General features: G+C 38.6%; 1 long non-coding RNA gene across 1 annotated transcript; it reads left to right on the forward strand.

Moving 5' to 3' along the window:
* The first annotated feature begins 1,869 nt into the window (after positions 1-1,869).
* On the forward strand, positions 1,870-27,221 carry LOC110362605 (uncharacterized). Its single transcript, XR_010471316.1, has 3 exons — positions 1,870-3,527; positions 3,627-3,738; positions 24,362-27,221. It is a non-coding gene; the product is annotated as an uncharacterized LOC110362605 (long non-coding RNA).

The following is a 27,221-nucleotide window of genomic DNA, read 5'->3' on the forward strand; positions in this document are numbered from 1 at the left end:
TGATGGGATTAGTTACAACTGCTATAAGCAGCAAATAATTCAGAAGCCAAGTAGAAAAAGTGTCTGTTCTGAGCCAGTGTCTAGTAAACAACTAATAAATAATTCGGAGTTCTCCGAGAAATGTAAGCAAGATTGACTCATAGAAAAGGATAAGAACAAACCTTAAGCCCTTCAAAGGCATCACAAAAATAGTTAACCAGGCAATGGGTGATCCAAACTGTCCATTTTTAACCTGGTCTTTTCTCTGTGGATAGGACATTTATAGTAACCTTGTGGCATCACCACTTTTGGTTTATATTGGCAATATGCATTTTTGAATAGTTTGCTATGAAAGCCATCTGTTTGGGGGAAAGTTAATGTCATCCACTTTCCCCTTTTCCCAGATGACCTCAATACATCCCAAAATGTGCTTTCTGTGTCCCTTTAAGTATTCACTAAATATCACTAAAACTGCCGAAAGATAGGGACTGAATAAGCATAAATGCTCCTTTGAAGCTAGTTCCATCTGGCAAATAAAAAAATAGACATATCAGCAAGGCAAGTTTAGCTTAGTTCAAAAACAAAAAAAGTGTGTAACTACCAAACCCAAACAAAATCAGAAACTTTGACCTTGATTTAAATGAGGAATAATGAAATAAAGAATAAAATTTCTTGCAGAATGTGGAAGCCAAGTTTTCCCTGCTCCTTTTTTTGTTATAGCCCTTTAATGTAGCCTGGGAATACTTTCTTCCCTCTTCTACTACAAAGCCACAGGTCAAAGAGGTGTCAGCCTTCAACCTGGAAGACAAGAGCAGTGTGAAGTACGTGTGCTTGGAAGACTGTGAGTATGAGAGGAGGAATGTAATTCTCTATTTATACATATGCCTGGGCATACTAATCCTGCTGTTTGTTTATCAGAGACACTTCTCCTGGGCTGGCTGCCTTTTGCATACCTTTTCCCCTTCTCCTGACTGCCCTGGCGTTTTTGATGGCAGCTTTAAAAGTCGTGATGTTATTCATGGAGAATAAGAAACAACTTCTGCTGTTTTCAGCCCATGTCTCTTTCCTGTGTCTCTGTGTTTCTAACTTGTCACAAGTTTTAGGAAATGGAGAACTTCAGGCTTTGTAGTCAGAGAGAGAAACAAATCATAACACCATATGAAAGTATCAGGTTCATTAAATAATGCAGCTCATACAGCCAGCTTCTTGGTTGCAGTGTGATAAATAATGTTTTCCTGATAAGGAATAAGTAGCACTGTTTCAGGTACAATCCTTCTCCTATTGCAAAGATTAGGACAATTATAAAATCTATGAGGACCTCCAGATTGAATAGTTAATCTGCTTACAATTTTTTATTACATTCAAAATTCTAGTTCATAACCCTGAATACTTCATGCTGAACAGCATAGCAACACCAGCCTTTTTACAGAAACTGTTAAGCCCAAAAAGCAGAGGTCATATCTGTTTCTGTGCAATACATTGAAAATATACCACTTTCATAACGATAAATTCTGTTAGGTTTTATATGGGTGAGAGACTTCTCAGATATTGCTTGAAACCAATCATCCATAAATGTGTATCTTACTTGCCACTTCCCTTTCAGTGATAGGACATTTAGATTGCTCTTCTGCACCTTACGGCTTAACCACTAATAATTGTGAAAAGAGATATTGGTCACTGAGTGTATTATATTTGTACCTGTACTTTTTTCTCTGTCCTTAGATACAACTTTTCTTATTGCTGCCTGTGTATCAACCTAGTTGAAATTCAGCTGTAGCAGTATGAGTGCTGCCAAATCTAGTCAACCCACAGGGGACTTCATTAGTAGATATATCTTTTTTTCACTTCAAAGATTTCACTTGAGAGTTTTAAAACTCTCTAGTTTACTAATTAGCTTACCTCCAAGGACTGTGTTTAACAGTGTACAAACCTTTTTTATTGATGAGGGCATTTGCACACATCTCCATTCAACTTAGTGTCACCATCCCCTGTTGCATTCAAGGACAAATGCTTTTAAACTTTGAGCGTGATAGAAAAGCTTTCTCCAGTCTACCAGCTCTGCTTTTGCAGAGTGCTCTTTTCTACTTATGTACATGAGGTTAAATAATGAAGTTTTAAATAAATTAGTATCATGAATTGATTGTGTTAAGAATGAGAGTTACCTTGGCAGTGCAAGGGATTTCCCACATGGTTTCATTTTTTCAAAGTCCATGTGTAAGTTAATTCTTATAACTGGAATAATCAAATCAATCCCTAACAGAATACTAATCACAAGCCTTGACACAAGACCTTATTCACAAGATGTTATTCAGTGGATTGCAGTTTCCAGGCTGAGTAACTTTGGTGATCAGATCTGCATAATCAATTCCAGTCTGCAGCAATCCTAATTGTACGGAAACGGAAAGACTTCTTTCATTCCATCAGGACTCATTACACAGCGGCCCCAGGCTGCCCCTCCTCTACAGAGTGTCTCAGCTTTTCAGTGTCTTCTGTACAGGCTCCGAGTGGGTTTATGTTCTTGGCCCTGTTGTCTCACTCAATTTTCCTATTTAGTGATGGCACAGACTCTAATAGCCAAACAGTTCTGGAGGACAATTTTTGTATTTTTGGTGGGATGCTCTGACAAGCTGAGTTTCTCAGGAGTGACAATCTTCCTGTAGGCTGGTATTATGCAGTCAGTAATGTTTTTTTAAATTTTGACTCCCTTGCTTCGTGTTTCAAAGAAAAGACAGAACCCTGGAGGACTCTGGCCTTACAGTGAAAGTGTCAGTTGTTGGTATATGGAATTAGACAAACAATAAAACAGTTTGTACATACTAATTGGAAGGAAGCTTATTGTATTGCTTGTTTACAAAGTCGTTTGTTCTAGTTTCTGTTCCTCTGAATGTAGAATGATCTTTAGCACACGTCTCTAGGTCTCTGCTGCCCACTTCCAATCGACCTGACTGATAGTTTTCATCATTTTTTTTTCTAATAGATTGTTTTGGAGCTTACTCAGAATTCTGCTTCGGGAGCACACCTGCATGCCTGAATTTTCGCTCCCTGTATTCAACTCAGTCTTCATCTTTACACTGCCTGGATAACATGTATTTAGATGGAACTGTTAGATAAATCCCAGTGCAGGAACTATCTAAAAATAGCATTTCTTCATGCATTGCTTTTCCTCTGTAGAGATGGGGGAGGGAGTAGGTCCTTTCTCCTTTTCAGATTGGGTAGCACTACTGATCTGACTTCAGTAAAATAGACTATTATGTCTCGGACACCCATTTGTTTTTCTCAGAGATTGCATCTGGGAGAGCTGGCATCTTTAAATGCTCTGAATTTTGGATCCAGAGCAGGGGCTTGTTATAATGAGCATAATGTTGTGAGCACTTTGATTTGAATTGCCTTTTCTCCTGTTTTGCATCACATGTGAAGTTCTTTACTTAGAAAGCGTTTTGCATTGGAAGAGAAACTTGAGCCCATGAGAGAAATATAAAACAAAGAGGCTATTTTTGGAAAGTGTAGAGGTGCTTTCTTATGCTATACGTGGTTTGAAACATCATGAGGTGGGATTGCAAATTTGACAAGCCTTTTTTCCAGAAATTAAACTGGAAATCTATACCTCTCCTAACACCTTTTCCGCTTTCCACATTATTTCTTTACAGGTAGCTCCTTTCTATTGCTGTCTTCATGCTTCCTGTGAACTGCTTTTGGATCAGATGAAACATTTTCCTCATCTTGAACAGACAATTTACAGACTAACTGCAGTATTGACAGGTAAATACATTTAATTGTATCACTTCTATTTCTACTCTATCACAGGTCAAGAGAGGAAAGGTTAAACTAAATGGTCCAGAATTTTTTAGGATTTTGTTCAAAACCTCAGTTTTCAATGATAGAACAAATTCTAGGTAATCTTCTTTATTATGGATTTACTTGTTTTCAAGAGGAAAGACTAAGATTTGCATACAATAATTATTTTAAGCAAGCAGGAGAAAAAAATGTATTACAGAATCTGTCCCTATTACACCTCTGGCATTAATTTTTCAATGTCCAAAAAGTAATTTTTATTTTTTCATAACACAGTAATGCAGAAAAGTGCATTAAGAATTTATTAATATTGGACATTCAGTACACAATCTGTCATTGTATTTTTGTCTGTTTTTTTTTGGAGATATTTGGCTTTACTGAGGTCAGTTTTACTTATGTATGCTCCTGTAGCCTTGTTTTAAATTATGGCTTTTGTCATGGAGTATGTATTGAATCATAGTTAATTGTATGACACTCCATTCAGTTTTGGTAATGATAGGCTCTAAAAGGTAAGGCTCAGTGGCCTGAGAATCACTGCATTTGATGTTGTGTCTAGGCATGAAAAGTAGGAGTTTGTTTTGTGGGGATTTTTTTCCTCCTTCTTTTTCCAAGATATAAATGATACAAAGAAATTCGTTTGTCACTGTTCTACAGATACCTAGGATCCAAGGCCACATTTAGTGAGCTGTGTCTTTCATGCATTTTATTGTGTTGTAATTTCTTCTGCTCTTGAAGAGGAATGCTTTAAGAGCTATAAAAGATGTGCAAGGCAAAATGAACACTTTTTCACTGAAGCATTCTCCTTACACTTTAGTCTGATACGACTTTCTAAACCTGCGAAAGCAAGCCAACACAAATCAGTAGGATTTATTTCAAGCTTGCTCTTTAGAAAAGATCACGTTTACCCCTAGTTTTGATCACAAGTACTATGGCATGATCTCTCGTTGCCCTGTTTGCTAAGAAAAACAGTAAACACAGGAAAGGCAGCAAAGAAAAACATAGAGACAGATAAATTAGTACCATGTTATGCACAGTTACTTTTTTTTTTTCTGCAATATTTTTTAAATTTTCCTTGAAGGTATTCTTTCTTTGTACTACTTTATGAGCAGATATTAAACATGTTTTTAATTTATGATTGTACAATAGACTTTGCAGTTCATTTTCCCTTGAACTTGTAGATAAAGGTTTGCTACTCAGGCATTTATAGAAAGGAAATACAGGTGGTAGTGTGAATTACCTAAAGAAATTAAACAAATATTTGACTAAAATGCTTATATTATTTGAGTAGTATTAATTGTATTAGATTTGGATAAATCACCACTTCTTTTTGAATAATTATTTTCTTTGGATTTGTTCTTATTTGTGGATTTACTTTCATTAACTGGTTCTGCTGTCTCCTAATTTAATCTCTACTGAAACAGAACTGAAAGGCAGTGTTTTAGAGGTTTTCTGATTAGACAGTTCAAACAATATTAACCACCAGTTTAATCCATTTCTAGTAATTGAATTGTGCAAACTCATCATGTTTTTGTGAGTATATTAATGATTAGAAGACATTCCCAAAAGTAGTTTGGATAAACAACCGTCAGAATGGGAATAATTTGAGAAGAGTTTTTCATCTGCAGCTCAGACTTCCTCCTGCATGCCTACTCTTGCTAGAACATGCCAGCCTGTGGATTAACGAACATTTGTCATGAATTTGTATGTATTTGGAGAAAAAAAATAATGTGATTCAGAAAAGTACCATCTGAAGAAGCTCTTTCAATCGGTGAAAATACTAGTGGAAAATATTAGCCATGGAATTTATTTTATCTAGTAGAAAAGCATCCATGGTTTGCTGTCCTATTTGAATTAAATGAAAGATCAACAACTACAGTAAAAGTTAACAAGTTTCTCCTCCTCCTGCTAGGACCAATCTCTGTTCAGACACAAATGTACATTTTCTGTCCCAGACATGCAGTCCTGATGTATGTATATGGACGTATGTTCTATAAATCCTTTCTGGCACGATCTGCTGGGATGCTGAATTGCCATGCACAGGAAAACAAGTTGTGTCTTAACCTGTTTTACCTACCTGCTTGCCATATCTTCTTAGTGGAAGTAGTAGGGCTTTTCTTCAGTGGAACACTGCCACACAGATGTTGAAAACTAACTTTGTGTTCAGTATCCTGGAAGACGTGAAGCTTCTTCTGCAATGCTCCAGGCCACCCAGTTTAAATTCAGCTGTGACCCTGTCAATTGCTAATGTGCCTCAGGTTTATTTCTAGGAGCAAATACTGCAAAATCTAAACCAAAGTCCAAACTTGTTATATGGAATGTGAGTTCCTACGTTCTGAATGCTGCTGTGCTGTGAGGTTGACATACCATTGCATAGGAGTTGACTGCCTGTTAGATCTTTTTTTTGCTGTCCTTTATACCTGTTTCCTGTGCTTTCCCAGGAATGGTGAAAGATGAAAGCAAATGTGAAATCATGTTTCTAGGTATTTTTCAGGTATTACAGTCTATGCTTTAATCTTCGCTTAATTACTCAGTTGTAGCTCTGTGTATTCTATGTATTTCTCTGGCCCTCTTTGTATATTAAGTTTGCATGATTATCCAAGACTGTACTTCTTGAGGAAGTGTTTCTTTTTGTGTTTGCAATTGGCTGATGGGCTGGGCTCAAAGGGTTCTAGTAAATCGGGCTATGTTGGGCTGGCGACGAGTCACTAGCAGGTTCCGCAGGGATCTGTCTTAGGGCCAGCACTCTTCAGTGTCTTAATAAATGACTTAGACTCAGGACCTGAAGGATTACTTAGTAAGTTTTCCAGTGACACAAAACTGGGAGGAGCTGTTGACACTCTGAGGGCAGAGAGGCCCTGCAGAAGAATCTGGACAAACTGAAGAGCTGGGAAATCACCAACTGTGTGAAGTTCAACAAGGGCAAGTGCCATATTTTGCACCTGGGACATGGGAACCTTGGCTGTACATACAGACTGGGGGATGAGATGCTGGAGAGGAGCTCCACGGGGAGAGATCTGGGGGTTCTGGTTGACAGTGAGTTGAACATGAGCCAACAGTGTGCCCTGGCAGCCAAGAGGGCCAACTGTGTCCCGGTATGCCTCAAGCACAGCATTGCCAGCAGGGCAAGGGAGGTGATTGTCCCGTTCTGCTCTGCACTGGTGCAGCCTCACCCAGGGCACTGTGTGCAGTTCTGGGCACCACAGGATAAAAAAGATATTGAGCTACTGGAGAGTGTCCAGAAGAGGGCTATGAAGTTGGTGAAGGGTCTGGAGAGGAAACTGTTTGAGGAGTGGCTAAAGTCACTTGTTTTGTTCAACCTCAAGGAGACTGAGAGGAGACCTCATCGTGGCTACAGCTTCCTCACGAGGGGAGGAGGAAGGGCAGGCACTGATCTCCTCTCTTTGGTGACTAATGACAAAACCTGAGGGAATGGCAGGAAGATGTGCCAGGGGAGCTTTAGGTTGGACAATAGGAAAAGGTTCTTCACCCAGAAGGTGGTGGAGCACTGGAACAGGCTCCCCAGGGAGGTGTCATGGCCCCAATCCTGACAATGTTTAAGAAGAGACTGGACAACGCCCTCAGACACATGGTGTGAACTGTGGAGTTGTCACGTGCAGGGACAGGAGTAGTACACTGGTACTACTCCTGTCCCTGCACGTGGACTCGAAGATCCTTGTCCGTCCCTTCCAACTAAGGACATTCTATGTTCCTGTTACTCAGAGGGACCTGTTGCCTATAATCAATGAGAGTGGTCAGCTGATAGCTTCGTTTTCTTTTCTGGCAAATACACTCACACTTTGATCCAGTGTAAGGAGGCATGTGGTGCCAGTGCTTGACTGCTGGTACAGATGAGAGGCATCCTGCAGCATAAAAAGCATTTTCAGTATTGTGCAGGCTGCTCATCTGGACCCATTATTGCATGCCACGTGTCACCTAGAGCAACCATCTGACTGAATTGTGGGCAGACTCCATGCCATCTGAACAGATGGGCATAAGTGTAAGCTGACAAGGGAGCCCATATGTTCCTAAATTGTGAATGTTGAGGAGGGGATTCTTAGCCAAGAATGTGCAGATGACTGTCCAAGTCTTACGTGATTGTCATTAAGAAGAAACAGCTCTGCCAAGTGGAGCTTACTCCTTGGAGATGAGCATGTGCAGCATTGTGGACTGAGTTTCTGGACAGCCTTTTATCCTGGCTGAAGATTGGGTGTCCTTAGACTTGAATCTTGCTTAGAGACCATTGTGGATTTTCCACAACACTTTCAAGTACGAACATCTGTTCTTTACCTATCCTTTTTTTTTTTTTTTTTCAAAGAAGAGAGGATATGACTATTAGAATATGAAGTTAGGCCAAGAAATATCTCAAGGTTTATTTTCTGTTGCATGATCCTCAAGTAGTCGTGACAAAACACAGATTCAAATAACCTGGCATAATTAATTAACTTGAAGTAAATGTTCAAGTACTTGAAGACAGTTAATAATAAATCTAATCTGATTATGGATGACAAATTCTACCATGCTTAACTGTATAATCTGTGATCAAAGGAACAAGAAGTAGAAAACATTATTTATAAATTCTATCACATCTTTTTTTTTTTTTTTTTTTTTAAAGTTCCAATGGGAGATAGGTAACTATAACCCGTAAAATATAGTAAAGATGATAACGAAAGAGAGACTAACAAGGAGTAAGGTTTTTGAGAAAAAATTTCTCAACTTTTAGGAGAAATAATATGGTTTAGCTAAATAGCAGATATTATTCTCCTTTCAAAGTTGCGTGAACTAAAATAATTTATGCTCATCTACAAAAATGTTTATTTCACTGCACAAAATTTTGCCTGCTACCATAGTAACTTATGACAATAAGCTAAAACTACATGAAAGTCAATTTCTATTTTGATAATTCTAGTATTTTCAGTCAAATTAACAATGGCGATGCTCTTATCATTCAATGTTTCTATTGCTCAACTGCAAAAAAGGAAAAAATATGTAGAATGAGACAAATATGACAAGATTTGTTACAGAACGTTGAACTAGTCTGCGAGAAAAATATAAAAGTATTTTATGTGACAGCAAAATTCCTTTAAGTTTCCTGTCAAGAGAAGACAGGCTAGTATGGCTTTTCATCAATACACTTGGAAACCCCTCCACCTCACTTGTAAGGGATAAAACTTTCACCTTGGTAGAAAAAAGTGACAATTTGAGTTACAATTTAGTGACTTGGCAATTGGTCATTAGTGGCAGAAATCTCTGCTACATTTGCATACAAATATCATATATGAGCACTGGTACAGTGCACCACATTTCTTTGAAAAATCACATTTTGATTTTGTGATTGGCCAAGTACCATCTGGCGTCTTGGCAATGCCAGTCGGATCCCATGTAAATCAGCACATTCCCAAGTTCCTCGATTGGAACTATAGTAAAACAAATGGCAATCTCCATTTGAAAAAGCATTTCTTTCCCTGATTTGTAGTTTTGTCATTAATGGCATGTACTGGGAGCTGAAACTGAAGTTCTGAAGGCTTTGCAAAGATGCCTGTGCTTGCTCAGATCTAACACTGACATGTGAGTAATTGCTAGTTAGCAGCATGAGCATTTCCAGGCTGCTGACACTGTGAGGTTGACAACTGACAAGTTTCACTCCCATGCCATAATAACCTACAATGAAATGCAAAGCAGACAGCAAAGATTGCAACTTTAAAAAAAGAAAGACAAAAGAAATATTAGCAAATCTTTACTCTGTGCTGCTGGAACATCATTATTTCAGTTTAAGGAAGATTATTGTGGGCAAGAGGGAGAGTGCTGCTAAAATAAGCACAGGCATACCTACGAAGTACAGCTTTATAGATGCTTTGTTTGATGAATACTTTTGTATTGCAAGGGGGTTGGAAGATTTCACTCTGTCTCTCTTTACAACCTTACTAGAAATAGAGCACCTTTATGAAGAGTTTGTTTTAATAACTTGATAAAAGTTAATGTAGTAGATAATACACTTTAGAGAGTTTTAAATCTGGCATTCTTCATTCGCTTTCCAGTAAGCCTTTGTGGATGAAAAGAGGGAAGAAATAATTGTTTTCTGAAGGGGATTAGCATCCTTTTTGCCAAATAGAAGACTTGTTCTCATTTTACTGAGACAGGTGGTTCTGTGTCCTTTCCCCCAGAAAGGCACCTTGCCAGATGCTGCACTGCCACAGCACTGTAAACACGTCAGCTTGCTTTGTTTTAGTATTAAATCAGTAAACCTGTAGTCTCTGTCTCTTTGGAGGATTCATCTCATCCATCTTTAGACCTCTCCAATGAGAGCCCATGTTCCTTTCCCACTCCTCAGTCTGCATTGTACTGATATCTGATGTCCAGATTGAAATGAATTTCTCTGGGAGACCATGAATGTATTTCCTGGAGTTACTGCAGTGCTATACTTCTTCCTGAGGAAAACTATCACTCCCATGATTATTGATCCAGAGAGGAAGAAATAGCTACTTAATTTTCTATGCTTCTGTTCAAATTGCTGCTTTCCTTTAAAAAACAGCAAAAATTAGTTATGACAATTAATTTGCACTACAAATGAATTGTTTTTCTATCTTGTAAGCAACAGATTCATTCAAATGAGTTCAAATAGTTTCAAATCAGTTGATGCATTTCACACTGGTCATTCAACAGAAGAAATAGCAACATCTTAAGTTCCTCACTGCATTTGAATATCTTGCAGAATGGATATTGAGGAGTACTTTTAGACTATTGTTTTGCCAGAAAGGTGTATTAAAATAAATATATTTTTTCTGATGCGGGAGAGTGGCCATGAGAGGCTAATGGGATGTTGACTTCTCAAAAATACTATGGGTATTCACACTATGTTAGTGTGACTGATTTGTTACAGGGCTCAGTAACCCACTTATGATGAAGACACTTGCATGCATAGTTCCGGATTAAATAACGTATCTTTTAAAACTTACTGTTCTTTCAGTTTGGTACGTTGTTGAGTTTTATTTTTTATTTTTTTTTCTCACAGGGAAGAACACATGTTGTCTGAACATCTTACCTGTTTCATTTCTGCATTTTGGTGCATGAACATCAGTGCTCTTGCTTAGGCATAGTAGTGGTGTGATTATCTGTGATCGTAACGTTGTGAAGAAAGGGCTCCCTCTAACTCCTCTGATTCAAACTGCTTTAGACTGTTCTGCTTCATGGCATGGCTTTGCAATCGTTTTCTTCACCAGTGAGGATGGTTACTGGAGTTCCTGCTGTCCCTTGCTTCTCATTCCTACCTGCGTGCTGCTCCTTGCCTGTGCTCATGTTGCTGTTTTAAGGGCTGTTATCTAAACCATGTTACTGACCAGAGCTGCCTCCCTTCACCAAAGCCAAGAGTTATTTGGAGTGATGTGTATCCTGGCAAGTAACCAATTAATCTTACTGTGCAAGGAGAAAGTAGGAAGATGTGCCAGGTCTTTTCTCTCATGTTCAGAGAACATAGGTGCAAGTCTTGGGTTGATTTTCAGGGCTTGTTTCAGAGGTAAGAATGAGTTAGAATGGGTTAGTCGTTGCACTAATGCTTCTGCAATGTGGCTAGGCCATGAAGTGGCCAGGACACAGAAATGCAGATGTTTATATCATCTACTAGACTGAACATCTCCCCAAAGACCAGTGGATTTAAAGGCCATCTTTCCCTGCTTCCATATGATCTGATTGAAAAGGTAAAAGCACAGCTTTTTAAAAATACATAAAATGTATTGATTTGCTACAGAAAGCAGAACAGGAAGAAAACAGAACTTGTGTACAGCTCTCCCCTTGCTCACTTCCTTTTTGCAGATGACTCTTTGCTTCCATGCTTGGCTTCAACCATCTCAGCAGCTTTGTGTTGCAGCACCACTGCTCAGGCCCTGCGCACAGGGCAGCCTGCCTGGCTGCTCCCAGCTCCTCCTGGCTGTCCGGTTCTGCACAAGCTGTGGTTTTTCCCCTGTGCCACCTCCTGTGCCTCTGAAACCTCTCAGGAGCTGCCTGAGGGAAGGAACATCAGCCCCCTCCTCCTAAAGGGCCTGTGTGATCTCTTTGCAAAGAAATAACCTGTGTAACCAAGGGCTGATAAAGCTCAGCACCTGCAGCACTGGTAGTGTCCGCTGCACGTACGCAGGGGTGTGCTTCTGGGTACAGCCATGGTAACGGCTGCTGCCTGATCATGCAGCTTGTAGCTTTGCTTAGCTTTTTTTTCTGCCTTGCAGGCTTCAGTATAGATTATTATTTTGCTTCTTATAGCTTGATTTTCTCTTTCTTCTTTAACTCAGTTATTTTTCTCATCCTTCAGTTTTCTTATATGGAACATACAGGTTTATTTTCACCTATTATGTAATACATAAAGGCCTTATTTGTTTGGATATTCTTCCTGATTTCAGAAAAACTATTTATGCTCTCCTATGTAATACATAAAAGCAATTGAAGCAAAGCTCATTTGCAGCTTTAGAATGATTTCAATGTATTGAAGGTGACTCAGGATGTAGTGTTTGTGAGGTCATTAATTCAAAGATCTAGTTCAACTGCTGTATTTCATAAAGCTTTTGGAACATCTCTAAGCTGTTATGGTAAGGTTTCACTTGATTCATATCACAACAGTCAGTTTTTCAAAACATCTTGCTGCCTAATTATGCTAGGATCTTGAAAATTCAAAGATTTAGGGATAAATGTATCTAAAATAACTGTTTTTTTAATAATCTCATACACTTCAGAACTGAGATATTTTCATGAATTCCCTTCTGAGACAAGCTGATGTTGTATCACAAAAAGGTGTTATTACCAAAGAAAGTTTGGGCTTCTAAAATTTATGGTTGTTTTGAAGGGTGAAATCAATACCACTACCTGAATTTTTAGGTCTTGGTTATGAAGGAATGTGCTGAGTTATTACATCTTTAAAAGCATGTTTTCAGCTTGTATCAAAGATGTCATTTACCTGTAAAGCTCTATGTTACTCCAGGCAAGCTCCAAAGCGTGAGTTTAAATAGGTGCAACTGAAATGTGAGCCTGTTTGGATCATGATAATTACATTGGGAGTAGTGATACAGCTTGCAAAGCAATCTTTATTTTTTTGTGAGATGTTAGGTCCAAATATAGTTACAAAAATTGAAATTGCAATCTGTAAGAGTGTTTCTGAAAAGGATACAAAGGTCATAGACTGTGAAAGAAATCAAAACGAGCTTATCTGTTATGATCCAGCACAGAGGAACAGGCGTGCAAGTGTGTATAGCCAGAGCAGTGAGCTGACTTGACCACCACATTCAGTCCTGGTGAAATACATGGTAAAATGCTGAAAACAACAAATACCAAATTTTGAGTATCAACTTGAATTGATTTTACTGAAATTCAGCCTTCTGAAAGCTGGGTGCTCTGTCTAGATGGGTGGCCTAGATTCCTACTTTAGTTTCCAGAGGGTTACATCCAAACCATCGTTATTTGATCCTGGGAGAGGTATCTAGGAGATAAGGATGAATTGCTCTCCTGAGTTGACTTCTGTCCTCTGTGGACTATAGAGGGACCTTGCAGACCTTCCTAGGCTAGATGCCCAGCTTGTATGTAGCTAAAATGAAATGAGATAAATTAATATTTAACAAAGCAAGCTGAAAGATTTAGAACACAGAAGAAGTCAACAGAAACATTATGAGGGCTGAGGATAGTGTCAAAATGACAGGGAGAGCACAATATGGCTTGTTTTATCCAAAAGATGATTTACATGCAGTGTGATCAATGTGGATAAGTGTTTTCATGGGAAGAAGTTACCAGGTACTACAGAGCTCTTTAATCTAGCAGAGAGCTGCGTAACTAGAACCAACAGCTGGAAGCCAAAACTAGACACATTCCAGCTGAAAAGAAAGTGTGAATCATTAAGAGCAAGGATGATTAAACTGTGAAATATTATCTTGGGAACTGTTGGATTGTCTGTTCTACGGGCTCAAAGTCAAGACCAGGCACTAAAATATTTATATAAACTGTTAGGTTTAAGATATCTGGCTTATAATACCAGCAGGTCAGATTAGGCTTTACACATTTTCAATTTAATGACCAAACACACATCCTCCTTTGTCATATTTCTGTTTGATACAACATGTAGCAGAATTCTTTACTATGTTCTTCTTTGGCTGCTGTGATTTATTCTTGATTTAGCTGTTCAAACAAGCACTGATGCACAATTTCATTAGTGTTCATGCTCTTTTTAGTCTTACAGAAGATACAGCTAGAAATTCGTAACAGTGTGTTTCCTGTATGCTGCCAGGTAATACTGATATACTTGCTTCACAAAAAGCTTACATTCTTAATTTTAGGAGTAATACAAATAAACTTTTGAAAGCCAGAATGACTTTGTCCTAGGCTTGTGAGCTAGAAAACCCCACCAGTCTAAGAAAGTCAGTTAAGCAATCTCAAGTTAAGCACAAATGTAACATATGGTTTTGTTTTTCTTATTTCAATGTGGCTGCTGACTCAGATCCTGTGAACATCAAAAGGGGTCTGCTGTATTTTGAACCTGAGTTTGTGTGCTAGTCAAATAAGTAAAAATTACTCTTCTTTTTAGGGGTTCCCTGAGTGTATGAACTATTAAGCATTAAAAAGATATAAAAATATGTTATAAACCTCAGCGTTTCTTTAGGAAGACAGCATAGAGGTCTTCTATTACTGTTTCCTGCCTTCACAGCCTCACAAATCTCTTTCAGTATGTTGATTGCTATTGATACCCTGACCGTCAGTCAGCATAGACTCATTATTGATCTCCTATTTAGGTCTAAAACATCAATCCATAGGGGTTCTAACATATTGTAGGTGCGATCTTTTGTTAACTTGTACTTCATAATCAGACTTTATAGTGTAAATTATGAAGGCTTATAATGCATAGATACACACTTATCCAATAGTGTCCCCCCATACTTCAAATCCCAATAGAAAAATGTTTCACTGATTGTTTTTCCTCTGAATTTCCAATGTGACCAATGTATCAAGCTAGATGTTCTGGCTCTAACATCTTGTTTCTTACTTTCACATTTCAGCTTAACTAAAGCCCTTTCCTCATGGAAATCTTAAATTGCAGATGTTTCCTCAGGTCCTAAAGAATCTGACCTCTTTAATATATGAAGTTTACTTGTATAGCTCTTGTAACTCTGGCACTGCATGTGATAACAGTCTTACAGTTGGACATGCTTTCAAGGAGTCTGAGTCTTCAGTTTCCTCTCTGGTGGTCCAAATTCTGCTCCCAGAGCATCTCTCCTTACCTTTGCCTGTGTTACCCACATGGACTACTTTGTAATTCTGGTGAAAATAATTACTGCTAGCAGTTTTTGCATATCTGTTCAGACTCCCAGGAGCATCAAACCACTATGGCATCTGGTAGGTAAACAAATGCTTGATCCACTGTGATACTGCTAAACAATATTCTGACTGCAGCAAGAATCCCTTTTAACTTCTGAAACTTTTCTCACACATATAAAAGGCTTTTTCTGTGCTTTCCCTTAGGTTTTTATAGGAATGACTGGATCTGTCTTTCAGCCAGACCCTATACTCCATTGACTAATTGTACAGTTTGGTACTTTTCATTTTTTTTCCCCCTCTTTGAATAATTCTTAATGTTTTATCCTGGTCAACCCTTCCTATTTCTCTGCAACCTGCTGAGTCTTCTGGTATTTCCTTGCATGTACTTTATTGAATTCTAGAGCTTCCATTTGCACTTACGTGTAGATGCAAGGCACTTTTGTCTCTCCTCTCCTGACTTTATGCCTTCCTTTTCTGATTATATCATACTAACTACTTTGCCTTGCTGACTTTACTGCTTCCTTCAGCATGTCTTTTTATCTTCTTTTTTTTCCCCCTTCTGCTTCCAGCATTAATTAACCTATAGTGTTTCCATATCTTTTAGGCTTTCCTCTTCTTCTGTGTTGACAACATAGATTTCAGAGCTCTCTCTTAAAAGTTCTTCTCCCCAGTTTTTTTACTTTAAATCACATGAAACTTGATCCTGCTATGTAAGTTAGACAGGTATTGTGGTTGATGAGGAAATCCCTGTGTCAAGAGACTGTTTCCCATTAATTCCTCACAAGGATTACATATCTGAAATCTTCCTCAGATACAAATAATATATTCCATTCATTCATCTGTTAATCGTCACTTTCTTGTTGATCCCATGCCTTTCTATCCATTGGGGACAGAGATAGTTATACGGATCATCTTGCTTTGAGCGTCATTTCTAGTGGACAGAGCTGTTTTGGATTTTGTTTCAACAGAAATCTGGCAGGATCATTTGTTCCAATGTGAAGGGCAACTAGGGAAGCTTTTCCTGTACTTTCCTTGCCCTCACTTCCTATCATTGTTCTTTCTTGCCCCAGGAACATACCTCATACATTTTGCTCATGGCAGATATCATACATCTTCCTTGGCTGCAAAAGTTCGAGTGACAGACTTGTCACAACGAAGCTTGTAGTCACTACCTTTTCCTAGTTCTGATGTAAATCTTAGGCTTTCTGCTGTCAGCAGATCATTTTGTTCTCCTTCAGAGCCTAGCAACAAGTCATCCTTATTCCTCTTGGGTTGTGGTCGCTTGCTGTCACAGTCTTCCCTTGGTCTTTTCCATATCACTTCTGCATTCCCTTATTGCTCTCCTATGCAGCGTGTCTCAGTTTCTTTCTCAGGCGTCCAACATGGATTTGACACCCTAGGGGATATAAACGCTCTCACTTCGCACTCTCCATAGTCTCAAAAAAAAAAAGGTGTCCAGGACATACTTTGTTCTTTGCTTTTATCACTGTCTGCTGGTGTTTTTTGCCAAGGTCAGTCTTTTCTCTTTGTTAAAACTTCTCAGCCTGTGAAATGATCAAAACAAGGAGGTGAGCCACAGCACTCACTTGGGAGACCTGTCTCCCAGGCCCTGTCTGGTTACCACAAGCACTGCTGAGTGACAGGGAGCAAGATGCATTGATGTAAACCAAATGATCAAGTAGCTGCTCCTTCCTCATCAAGAAGTTAAGTTTGTATACAGTTGCTGCCTGAATCATTTATGAAGAGAACCACAATCCCTTTGAGGATGTAGCTGAACGAGTAGCAGTTAATCTGCAAGATTGATGCCATCTCTGAGAGGAAGAATGGCACAAAATCACATCGAGAGAATGTACATATGTTGTGAAATTTCTTCTCAAGGTGTATACTTTGGAATTTGCAATCCCACACCAGTGTGCGTACACTGTAATTGCAATCTCTCTCAATTTTGATATTTTGTAGGAGTTCTTTTTCTACTATTATTTCTCTCCCACAAAAAAAGCAGCAATAAATAAATAAGTTTGAAAGACCAACCACTGAAAAATCCAGGAGTGCCAGAAGTAAAATTACAAGCCTGGATCATCCCATTTGGGTGTTCACACTATGCAGTAATGTTTACCTAGTGCTTTTTTCTTCCCTACACCCTGAGTATTGTATTTTCAGTGCACAGATGCAGTGTACTCCCTTAAATGATCTGTTCTGCCATCACTGATCAATGAGCCTTATTTACTGATTGTCAACAAATTCCAGAGAGGAGTCAAGACCCCAGGTGAAGTTGTGGGATTATCATCATGACCTTGCCCACTTACAGTACATGGGCTTCATTGACAGAAGAGGCACAAATAGAAATGGAGTCACAGCCAAAAGAGAAGAGTGAGGTGCTTGTACTTTGCAATATTCAAATAAAATTTTGAGGATAGAACCTGGCATGGTGTGGAGATTTCATTTCCCTGCCCTGGTCTTTGTCATCTTGAAGAGGGTCCTGGGAAAGCTTTCTCTGCTAAGCAGGACAATGTCATGTTCCCTGCTGGTCAGCCTCCAGAGGGTTGCTGCTCCTCCATGTTGTCCTCAACCTCAGATAGAAATGGAAACAGGCAGAGCTGAGCAGGCAGCAGCTTCTCTTCTGCACCAGCAGAAGTAGCTATAGGTGTGAGAATACTAAGTCTGGCACTTGTGCCTAAGTGCCTCTGGCTGGAAACAACCACTGTTGTCTTAACTGCAGGCACGGACTGCCTCCTGGATTTCTACCCCAGCATCTGGTGGGAACGGAGGGCACTGGAAATCTCATAAAGGTCCCTCAATTTCCATAACAAGACTTTCAACCTACTCAGGTGAGCTGATGAATTCTAAAAATGCTGACACCACCTTTGAGAGTGGAGTATACACCACTGCCTTATACGTCCTTTTAAAGTGTATTATTGGTGTATTTTTTTTGGTCTCTGAAAGAAACCAATGAAGTGTAATAGCAGCTGTCAGTCTGTACTTTTTTTGTAGTTTTTTCCTGTTGAAAGAAGTGTTTTTACAAGGAACATTACCTTTTCTGGCTAGCCAACCATCTAGTCGACTTCCTTACTTTCACCTGTTTCCTAGGGGAAAGAAATGAGAACCTGGCAGCCTAATGAACTGTGATCATGCAAAAGGTGATGCTGTCCCCAGTGAGACAAGACTGAAAGTTGTTTTGGTGTCCATAGGCTCAAGAAGCTGTAGTCTAGATTTTCTCCTGTGGAAGGCTAGATGGGAAAAGCAGCCAGTGTTGCAAGAAAAGCTTCAAAACTTTAAAGAGGAAGCCTTGAATATGCTTTTTTGGGGGATATGAATTTGGTTCAGCTCTGTGTAGTGGCACCTGAAATACAGAATGTGAGTAGGTGGTGGAGATACACATTGCTTCATGGGGAGTTACTTCATTAGCTAAGGAGGAATTTCATTGGTCAAGCTTAACCCAAGAACTGCACTGTACTAGTACTTATTTTTTGCCATCCTGCTTCCGACTTTGTAATCCAGATCTTTTGCTTTGATGGAATACGTTTGCGTTATTTTCCACTTTCAAGTGCCCCTGTTAAAATCAAGTCCAAATGAACCTGATCAATTGTTTATACAAGCTTCCTCAGAGGACACAGTCTAATCTAACTGGTGAAAGGAGGTGGCCACGGGGAATCATGTATAACCATTTACTGGGACATATTAAGAGGATTTAAAATCTAGAGGGTGCCTCTTGCCACGTTACAGAGGTAATACAGAGAACGTTGTGGCTGGCTCCTTGATTGTCTCAGATCTTTTCTTGCAGAGGGAAAGGATCTCAAGGCAGAGACATAGTTTACAGCTCCCTTAGTCATCATAGAGACCCTGGGTTGTTAGGACACTATTCAGTAAAGTCTTTCCCCTGAAAGACTGTGAGAAGAGTGACCTAAGTAAAGGAAGACCTTAGTTTAAACTCTTTCGGACAAGGAGAAGCACTACCCACTATAGTACGTACATAAATATATATCACAGAGTCTAGTTTAATTTGTTCTTTTAAACTGTATCAACAGAATGGATAACTAAATAAGTCTGTTGTTCACAAGCATGGAGTGCAGCTTGCTGAATAATCTCTAGCACTTCTTTTGCCAGTAAACAGTATGGCAGAGCAGCATAAAAAAGGTCAAGCCACATATATGTGGTGCATCCTCTAGGCACAGCGACAAACGTGTGTACACCCACTGATGAGCAACCAACTTCTTCTTCCTTAGAGAAAAACACCTGTCAAATTTAAAGGTTAGACTTTCAAATACATTCACATATAAATATGCCAAACCTACAGCTATTTACAATATACTAACTCCTGCACAAATACATTTGGGTGTTCTGATTTCGTCAGATGATCTGCAGTTGTAAATGTCCTTTATGCTTCCTGGGAATGGACAAACTCTTCACCATGCTTTTAAAAAATTAAAAAGATATTTGGTCCCCTTCACCGACTTTGCTGTTGTTACCTATGCCACATCTTACTGAAATTATGTTTTCTGGACTGTTTTTCCCCAGTTTCCTTTACAGCTTTTCACACCTCACCATGTTCACATTTCTTTCCAAAGCAGCTCAGGAGATAAAAGAGAAAAAACAGGGGCACACAGGTGTGCTGTCAATACCAGGGATAATATTGGTTTCAGGTAGGTGAGCGAAACTTTAGGCATGGAAATCTGGTAAATGGACCTCAGTTCTGGTGAAAAAAAAACTTGGGGAAAGTAATATGTTTCAGCAATGATGAAAAAATCAAATGTGGAGGCCTTGCCAGTGCTGTCAGAATGGATGATGGCAACTTGCATTGGTGTCTGAAGTCACCAGAATGTCATACTTTACTTGATGTAGCTGGAAGTGTAAGGATATGTCTTTACCTCTTATTTATCAGAATCTGTTTGCATTTTCTTTACTTCTTGGACTGGACTATTAAGTGCCTGCACCTAGACAATGAAAGTTGGAAAGAACATGGAAGAACTCAGAGTTACTTGTCTGCCTTCACAAGTCACTACCTTCTTGTTAGCAGGAGTATTTTCCCTGCATTGGTCCTCAAGGGATGACAAATAATAGGCTTCATTTTAGATGTCCGTGTTTAAAGGATGATCCTGCTACGTTGCCCAGGGGCATGTGTCTGGGAAATTTTACCTTGATGTGCTTGTGGACTGCAGCACTTCTCATCGCACCATCAGAAGAAAAAAACTAGTTGACATCCGAAGATTTCTTGCAGTTTAAGGAAGTATTGCATGATCTTCTGTGGGAGAAATCATCCTTTTTTTTTCCTTGAGGAATATTCTAATGCTACCTGTAGAGTAGGAAAGCAGAACTGAATTATTCTGGCAATGAAGATTTGTTTTACCTGGAGAATTGCCCAGCATGGTCATTTTGTTGCCGTCTATGACTGACAAGCATGATTTTTGCACTCCAGCTGCAAACACGCACACGTACCTACTGTAATGGATTTGTGGACTTTATGTGAGATGATGGTGCTTCAAGTAAGTGCAAATAAACGTTCCCATTTGCACAAGTGGGAGCTGTGGTATGAGACCTTAGGAGAGCATAAAGGAGCCTCTGCTATGGTGATGGCATTTTCCTTCTCCTTGGTTTTTAATTTATTTAAATTGCCTTGCTTTTCTCCTCTGAGGTATGCATTGTGGATATCCCACAATAACTGCCCTTGGCCTTCTGGGTTCAAGAACATTATTACTATTTTGATGTCAGCTAAATATTTGCATTGGCTGTGATAAGGGTAAGGTGGAGCTGGTAGATGAATGCTGTGAAGTTAGGTAGGAAAAAATGTGTATGTATGAGAAAGCTAAAACATACTAATTTCCCAAAATGAAATAGTGAAGATTTTTGGGAATATTTCTGGAGTAATGCTATTTGGAAGGAACATGTCTTTGCATTTTCTAGTGCCAAAGTTTGCTGCCTTTATGTTTTGCTGTGTAATTTTCCTGGATTTTTCTGAAGTAAATTATTTCTCGTGTGATGTAGATTTTTTTGGTGTGTTTTGTTTTGACTTTTTTTTTTTTTTAATAATTTAATAATCTGATGATTTACTAGCTGTTTGAAAAGATACCATTGCTTTACCAGTTTTGTCATTGGTTTGTCCTTTTTTACGAGTAACTGTGGAAAGAAATTCCTATATTTCTGGAGAATGTTGGTGGAAAGTGATTGTATTGACAGATCTAACTTAGAGATTATATACATTCATAAACCTTGGTGCACATACTGTAAGCTTTGTCAGCGCTATAATAATCCTTTTTAAGTAATTTGTTGCATCACCGAAATCCAACATTTTTTTTTTTGTCTTCTATGACTTTCACTTTGCATTTCAAGTTTATCAAACAGCTGGCAAAGCAGTTTCCCTTTTTTGTCCTTCTCACACAGGAGGTAAGCACCGCAATCCACACAGCTCTCTGTTAGACTGATTAATCATAATAAATTCTCCAATTTCTGTTGATTCCTCCATGGTCTGGTTTGTACTTTGAAATGCATTGTCCACTATTCTATTTCTTTTGGCAGCTCCTATCTGCAGTTTTTGCCAGCTATCTTGAACCCTCTGGGAGGCCCTGTCTGCTGAAGAAACACCACTTTTCTGCCAGCTTGTTTTCAGATGAATGGGAAACAATTTTTGTCGTTGTTGTTTTATATTTTTCTTACTTTATAGTTGTTCCATTGCTGTGTTGCTGAAGGCTAGCTCTTATATACACTCAAAGGGAACAATAAGGAATATAAATTGCTCACAGGAAAGGAAGGTACTACAACATTGACATCTCACCTTAGTCACATCCATGCGCTGGAGCTGAACCATGCTGCCTCTTTGGCCGCAGTTACAGGTCCCTGCTGTAAAAGAAGCAGACAGAAAACAAGCTGGCCTTTGTTGGACGGTTTTAGAGTTTGCTGCATGCTCTAATGTTTTCTTCTCAAAGACATCTCTCTAATAGCATGAACATGCAGAGTGTTAAGGAGAGCTAAACCAATTGTGGTAACACTTTTGTCCTGGGAGTCTCCCAGAGATTGCTTCTAATTGAACATCAATAGCCTGGCGACTTCTGGTGTTGCTTTACAAGGCTGGGAAAAGAAGCCAACCAAATGTGCATGCATGATAATCAATAGTCCTCTGTCAAATTTGGAATGCAGTTTTGCCGTTAAACGCAAAATACTATTTCTGCCTCTTGTTAGCCTTCTGTATGTTCTGTCACTAGAATTATACGAAAGTATACAAAGATGGGTGTGGATTTGTTGATTTATTTATTGTGAACATAAACCTAGCTTATCTTTGTCACTTAAATATCTTTGCAGCATTCCAGGGTTGCCAAGTAAAGTTAGAATTAATCACCACATGAGTGTTATTCAGTATGATAGATTGTGGTTTTAGTGCATTGACAGCCTAGTGACACATCAAAGGAGAGACTTTAGAAGCAATCTAGAGGATAATAATGAAGCAGTTTCTTGGATGATTCAGTAAAATCTTCCTAAGACGGAAAAGCATAATAGGAAGAAAAAGTATGTTTGAAAATGGAAGCTATCCAATAAACTGATTGGATTTAACTTCTTGAAACAATCTGAGATAATTGTGAAGATTGAATTGAGCTGTGAGGAGCCTGTAAAGAGAGAGTAAATACGTGATTAACAATGTAGTTGATGGCAGAGCTGAGACAGTGATTCAGAAAGACGTGGGAATCAGGAGAAATGATCACCAAGAATAATTATGAATTAGGTATAGGATAAAAGCCACAGGAGAAGTCTGCAGTATCTGAACTTTGGTGGGAGCTTTGGAGATGGGTTGCCTCTTCATAGTTAAATATGCAGAGAAAAGCTTCAACATGTGACAATGATGTCAATGAGGTTCACTTTGAAGATGATTCTCTCTTTATACCCAGTATAAGATAGTACTAGTAGGATGACTGTACCCATGGCTGTTGTGAGATAATGTAGTGATGAAGGTTTGCAGGGGAATGTTGATAGATCTTTTATAGCCCTTTTAAGCTTGATATGAAACTAGTTATTAGATCAGATAGACAAGATTGCATTTAGAATTGCATGAAATAGGTCTACAGAATTAAGGTAGAACTTTGAATAGTCTGCAGGAGGATGATAGTTACCTTTATGGTTGTAGATGAGATAAGTCGTATCTAAGGTAAAAAAGAAAATTGAAAAAACTCTCAAAATTTGGAAAAGACAGATGAGAACTTCTAAAGGAAATAATGAATATGTGTACTTAAAGCTGCATGAATAAATGACTTCTGGAGACTCTGAAAGAATAAAAAAAGAATATGACTTCTTACGAGTTCAAAAAGAAATGTTTTTACGTTTGCTGGTGAAATAGACTGCCTTTTATACTTTATTTTGTGTTTGTTCATTGTAATCCAAAGGAATATTTTCTTTGGATAAGTTTTTGACAGCTATAAAAATGAAATATCTTCACAAATGGAGCAAGTTCAATGTGAAAAAGTGACCGTTTCCTCATGAAATTATTTTAATAAATAATGACCCTTTCCAGAAAATATCAGCCAAAAAAAACTTGATACAAACTTACAAATATTTTTCCCTGCTCTAATTGAAAGCAAATCAAGGAAAACAGGCTTATATTAGGAGACCATACATTGTGAGGCTGTGGCATCAAGGAAGATGAAGCTGTCGTACTGGTGCTGCAAACTGAAAAATTTCTTCTCTAGTAGGTGCATATATGAAAACATTCACACAAACACCTGGTTGTCAGTGAATATATCACTCCTTTGATGCTGTGAGGATTAACCATATTGATTGGTTGGAGACAGGCAGGGATTTTTCAGAGAAAGTTAGATTTCATTGTCAGAAAAGACTGATTAATTAAGAATGATTTTTATTTACCGGTGCCTACCGTGTCTGACAAAACCATTATATTCTGGTTGGGATTTCTACTTGAACCAACAACTGACCAACCTCCAAATTATCAGCTGTTTCATGGCCCAAGCACTGATCTGGAACATGTGTGGCCCAAATTCAAATTCCTTCTCAAACTTAAAAGAGAAGGGTATAGTGGTGGGGTTGGGACCTCCTTTCCCAAAATGGAATGTCTTTACTGCCAAGATGCCTGGAGTCTTTTGGGATCTTAATGTCTACTTTCTGCTTTCACAAAATCTCAGGTCTTTATTTCTATGGCAGATCATTTAAATCTATTTTAGTCTAAGAGCTGTTTCTACCCAACTCGATACATAGTGTTAAAGCTCCAAGCTGCAGAAAACTGGAAGGTAAGTATCCCACATTTTAGTAGGATAGGATGTTTTCTTGCATGGTTTTGTATACTAAATATTATCTACTTTGCTCTTCCACTGTACAGACCATGTTGTGAGAAAGACACTGAAAGGAGGAGGATTTGGAATACAAGCTAATGACTGCATCTCAAGATTTATCAGCTTATATCAGCATACTATATATGTCGGAAGAAAAGCAGCTGTCTGCAAATTCCTAGGTTGTTTCCATTTTCTTGTTCAAACTGGCTTGTGAACTTTGGCTTTATTTGTAGTGTTCATAGAAGAATGTGAATGTTGCAGTTACTACAAGGATCCAGTGGCATTGTATTAAATCAGTAACTGCTTTGGTGATTTGCCAACATGCTTTTTACCCATGCCTTTCCAGATGCTTTACAAAGAACATGTTATTTCTACTTTATAGATGATGGAACTAAAGAGCGGAGAGGTTGAGGGACTTGTCTGAAATCTCAGGGTGAGTGAGAGACAGAGACTGAAGGAGACTCTAAGTTTCATTATTTCTTGTTTACCCCTTTATTCACTGTACCATAGTCTTGCTCTCATTCCTAATCCCTTTGTAAATAACTCATGAGGAGGCTGTTTTGCTGGCTTGGACAGCTGTCTAGCATGCGTTATTTGAGTGAAACTGCATTTTCCATACTCAGGTGGTCAATAATGTAACATGTCTTACTGGGTGGGCATTTAAAATTTCTATAACCCATGAAAGTGAGAAGAGAGCCAAGGAAACAACTGAATCCTTACACTGAGACAGTGAAAATTCTAATTCTTAACAGTTCTTCCTCAAATCTTCTTTTAATTTAACTTTTATTGAAATATTTCAGCAGGAGAGATTAAAAACTGATGGGGCAAATAATTAATGGAAAAAAAAAAGTATTCATCCTCATAGAAAGGAACAGCATTAGAGGAATTTTATACCTAGCTCCTGCGTACAGCCTCTCTCTTGTGAAAATGCATCCTATACACATTTATTTGACTCGCTGAAAGCTGCTGTTCTTGTTTCAGCCTCATTCTCTGGACAGCCAGTAGTTTAAGAATCTTTTAAAGGAGTTAACCCAATATGCTTGACTAAGACATGAATGGTAAATCTCTGTTTAGTCGTTCTGATATTACTTTGATTTGCTGGGAATATCCTTGCTTGTAAATTGAAAAGGATACAGAGACTTACCTGTAAAACTAATAAATGGTCCCTCGCAGCATTTGGTCCTGGCTAAACATCACTGGTCAGACTAGCTCCAGGGCAGAGCTCTCACTCTGTACTTTCAATGCTGGTACACATTTGGAAACTGCAAGTTTAATAATATTGACCTTGGCAGTCTGGGCTTTTGGTCCTCTGGTCTAGGGACTGGGTCCTGGCACCGCTCGGTTTGCTAGTATCGATATTGTCATATATTGCATTATCCTCAGAACAACCAGAGCTCAGCAAGGGTGCAAACAATGGAGCTAGCTTGGAAAGAGCCTGTGGGAAATCATACAGAAAGCCACCATCTTTGAGGAATTTGAGTTTTGGTTATGTAATGAATTACAGATAATGTCTAAACAAAACAAACAAAAACCAGTGAGTTTTGGACACTAACCTCTGGTTGCTCCAAACAGAGTCAAGTAGTTAACCCAAGCTTTGAAGGAAGTGAAAGACAAAACCCCATTATGAAGGACAAGTTTATGTGATAACTCGCAGCTCTTGGTGTGAAATATGTTGTCAGTGTAATCTGTTTCCGTATTGTCTTTCACAAGAAGTGCAGCACGCCAAACACTTGGAGCTGATTTTACTGATAATGCATGTAGTGGCATCAACAGAAGGTTGAGAAAGGCAGTGCCTTCAGGCTCAGCATCACAAAATATTACAATACTGCTGCCTTTGCAGTGTTCACAGTAAACCAGGAAATAAATACATTTACAATTACATGAGAAGCAGAAAATAAATTTGAAAATAAAGGGATTGTTTATGATGAAGAAAGATTCAGAATGTTGCTTTAAAGGTAGGAGCCGAAGGGGACCAGCTTTTGAGCCTAGTTGTGAAATGGTTAACAGGCTGGAGAATAATATTAGAAAGTTGTCCCTAGAGGAGCTGTTCAGATAATAATGAAAATTCATGGACATTTTTGAAATTCAGGTGTCTTTTCAATTTGTGTTCAGAATTTCTCAATAATAAAGAGAAGCATACTTACATAAATTATACTAAAACCATGTAGTTTGCAGTTAGGTAGCAAATGCTGTATATTAGCATTCTTGGGAGTATAAAGATTTGGGACATAAAGGTCCATTTACTTTTTTATTGTCCTTTTTTTCTTAATTTCCTTCAAGCCTGGAAGAATCAGGAACCCTGGAATTTACATTGAAAACACCTCCAAACAACATAATTACTAACAAAGTATTTCTCCTATATTGGGCCAAATGGTGTGAATCAACATAACACCACTGAAGTCAGCTTTATGTACAAGTTGCTGATAACAAATTAGTGGTTAATAAGAACAGAGATTTCAGAAGGGACATTAAACCTTAACCTCCTTGATTAGAGACTTTCAGAGTAGAAATTTGGTCCAAAGAGCTCCCCAGAATGTTTGCTCTGCATATCTCATTCCACTAAATGACTCTCTTCTCAAATTAGAAACTTGGCGTTCAGAACAAAATAGTGTTTCAGAGAGATGTCAAAGGGAGAAATCAAGGCCGTACTGAGCATTGCAGTATGCTTTGATGTCAAGAGATTTGGAAGGCGACATTTCCAGCTGTTCACAGAAAGCTAAGTTGGGTCTCCCTTTTTCCAGAAGGAATATATTTTCCTCACCTTTCCAAAGAAAGATTAACTTTTCTGGTGACCAAGGCTGGGACCTTTGTAACTCCTTCCCTTCCCCTTACTCTCTAAAGAACCTTCTCCCCCAAAGGAGAAAAACATACCAGTTCTTGAAAGTTACTGATGACACCTGAACTTTT

Source organism: Columba livia, chromosome 3, assembly GCF_036013475.1.
Source record: "Columba livia isolate bColLiv1 breed racing homer chromosome 3, bColLiv1.pat.W.v2, whole genome shotgun sequence".
NCBI lineage: Eukaryota > Metazoa > Chordata > Aves > Columbiformes > Columbidae > Columba > Columba livia.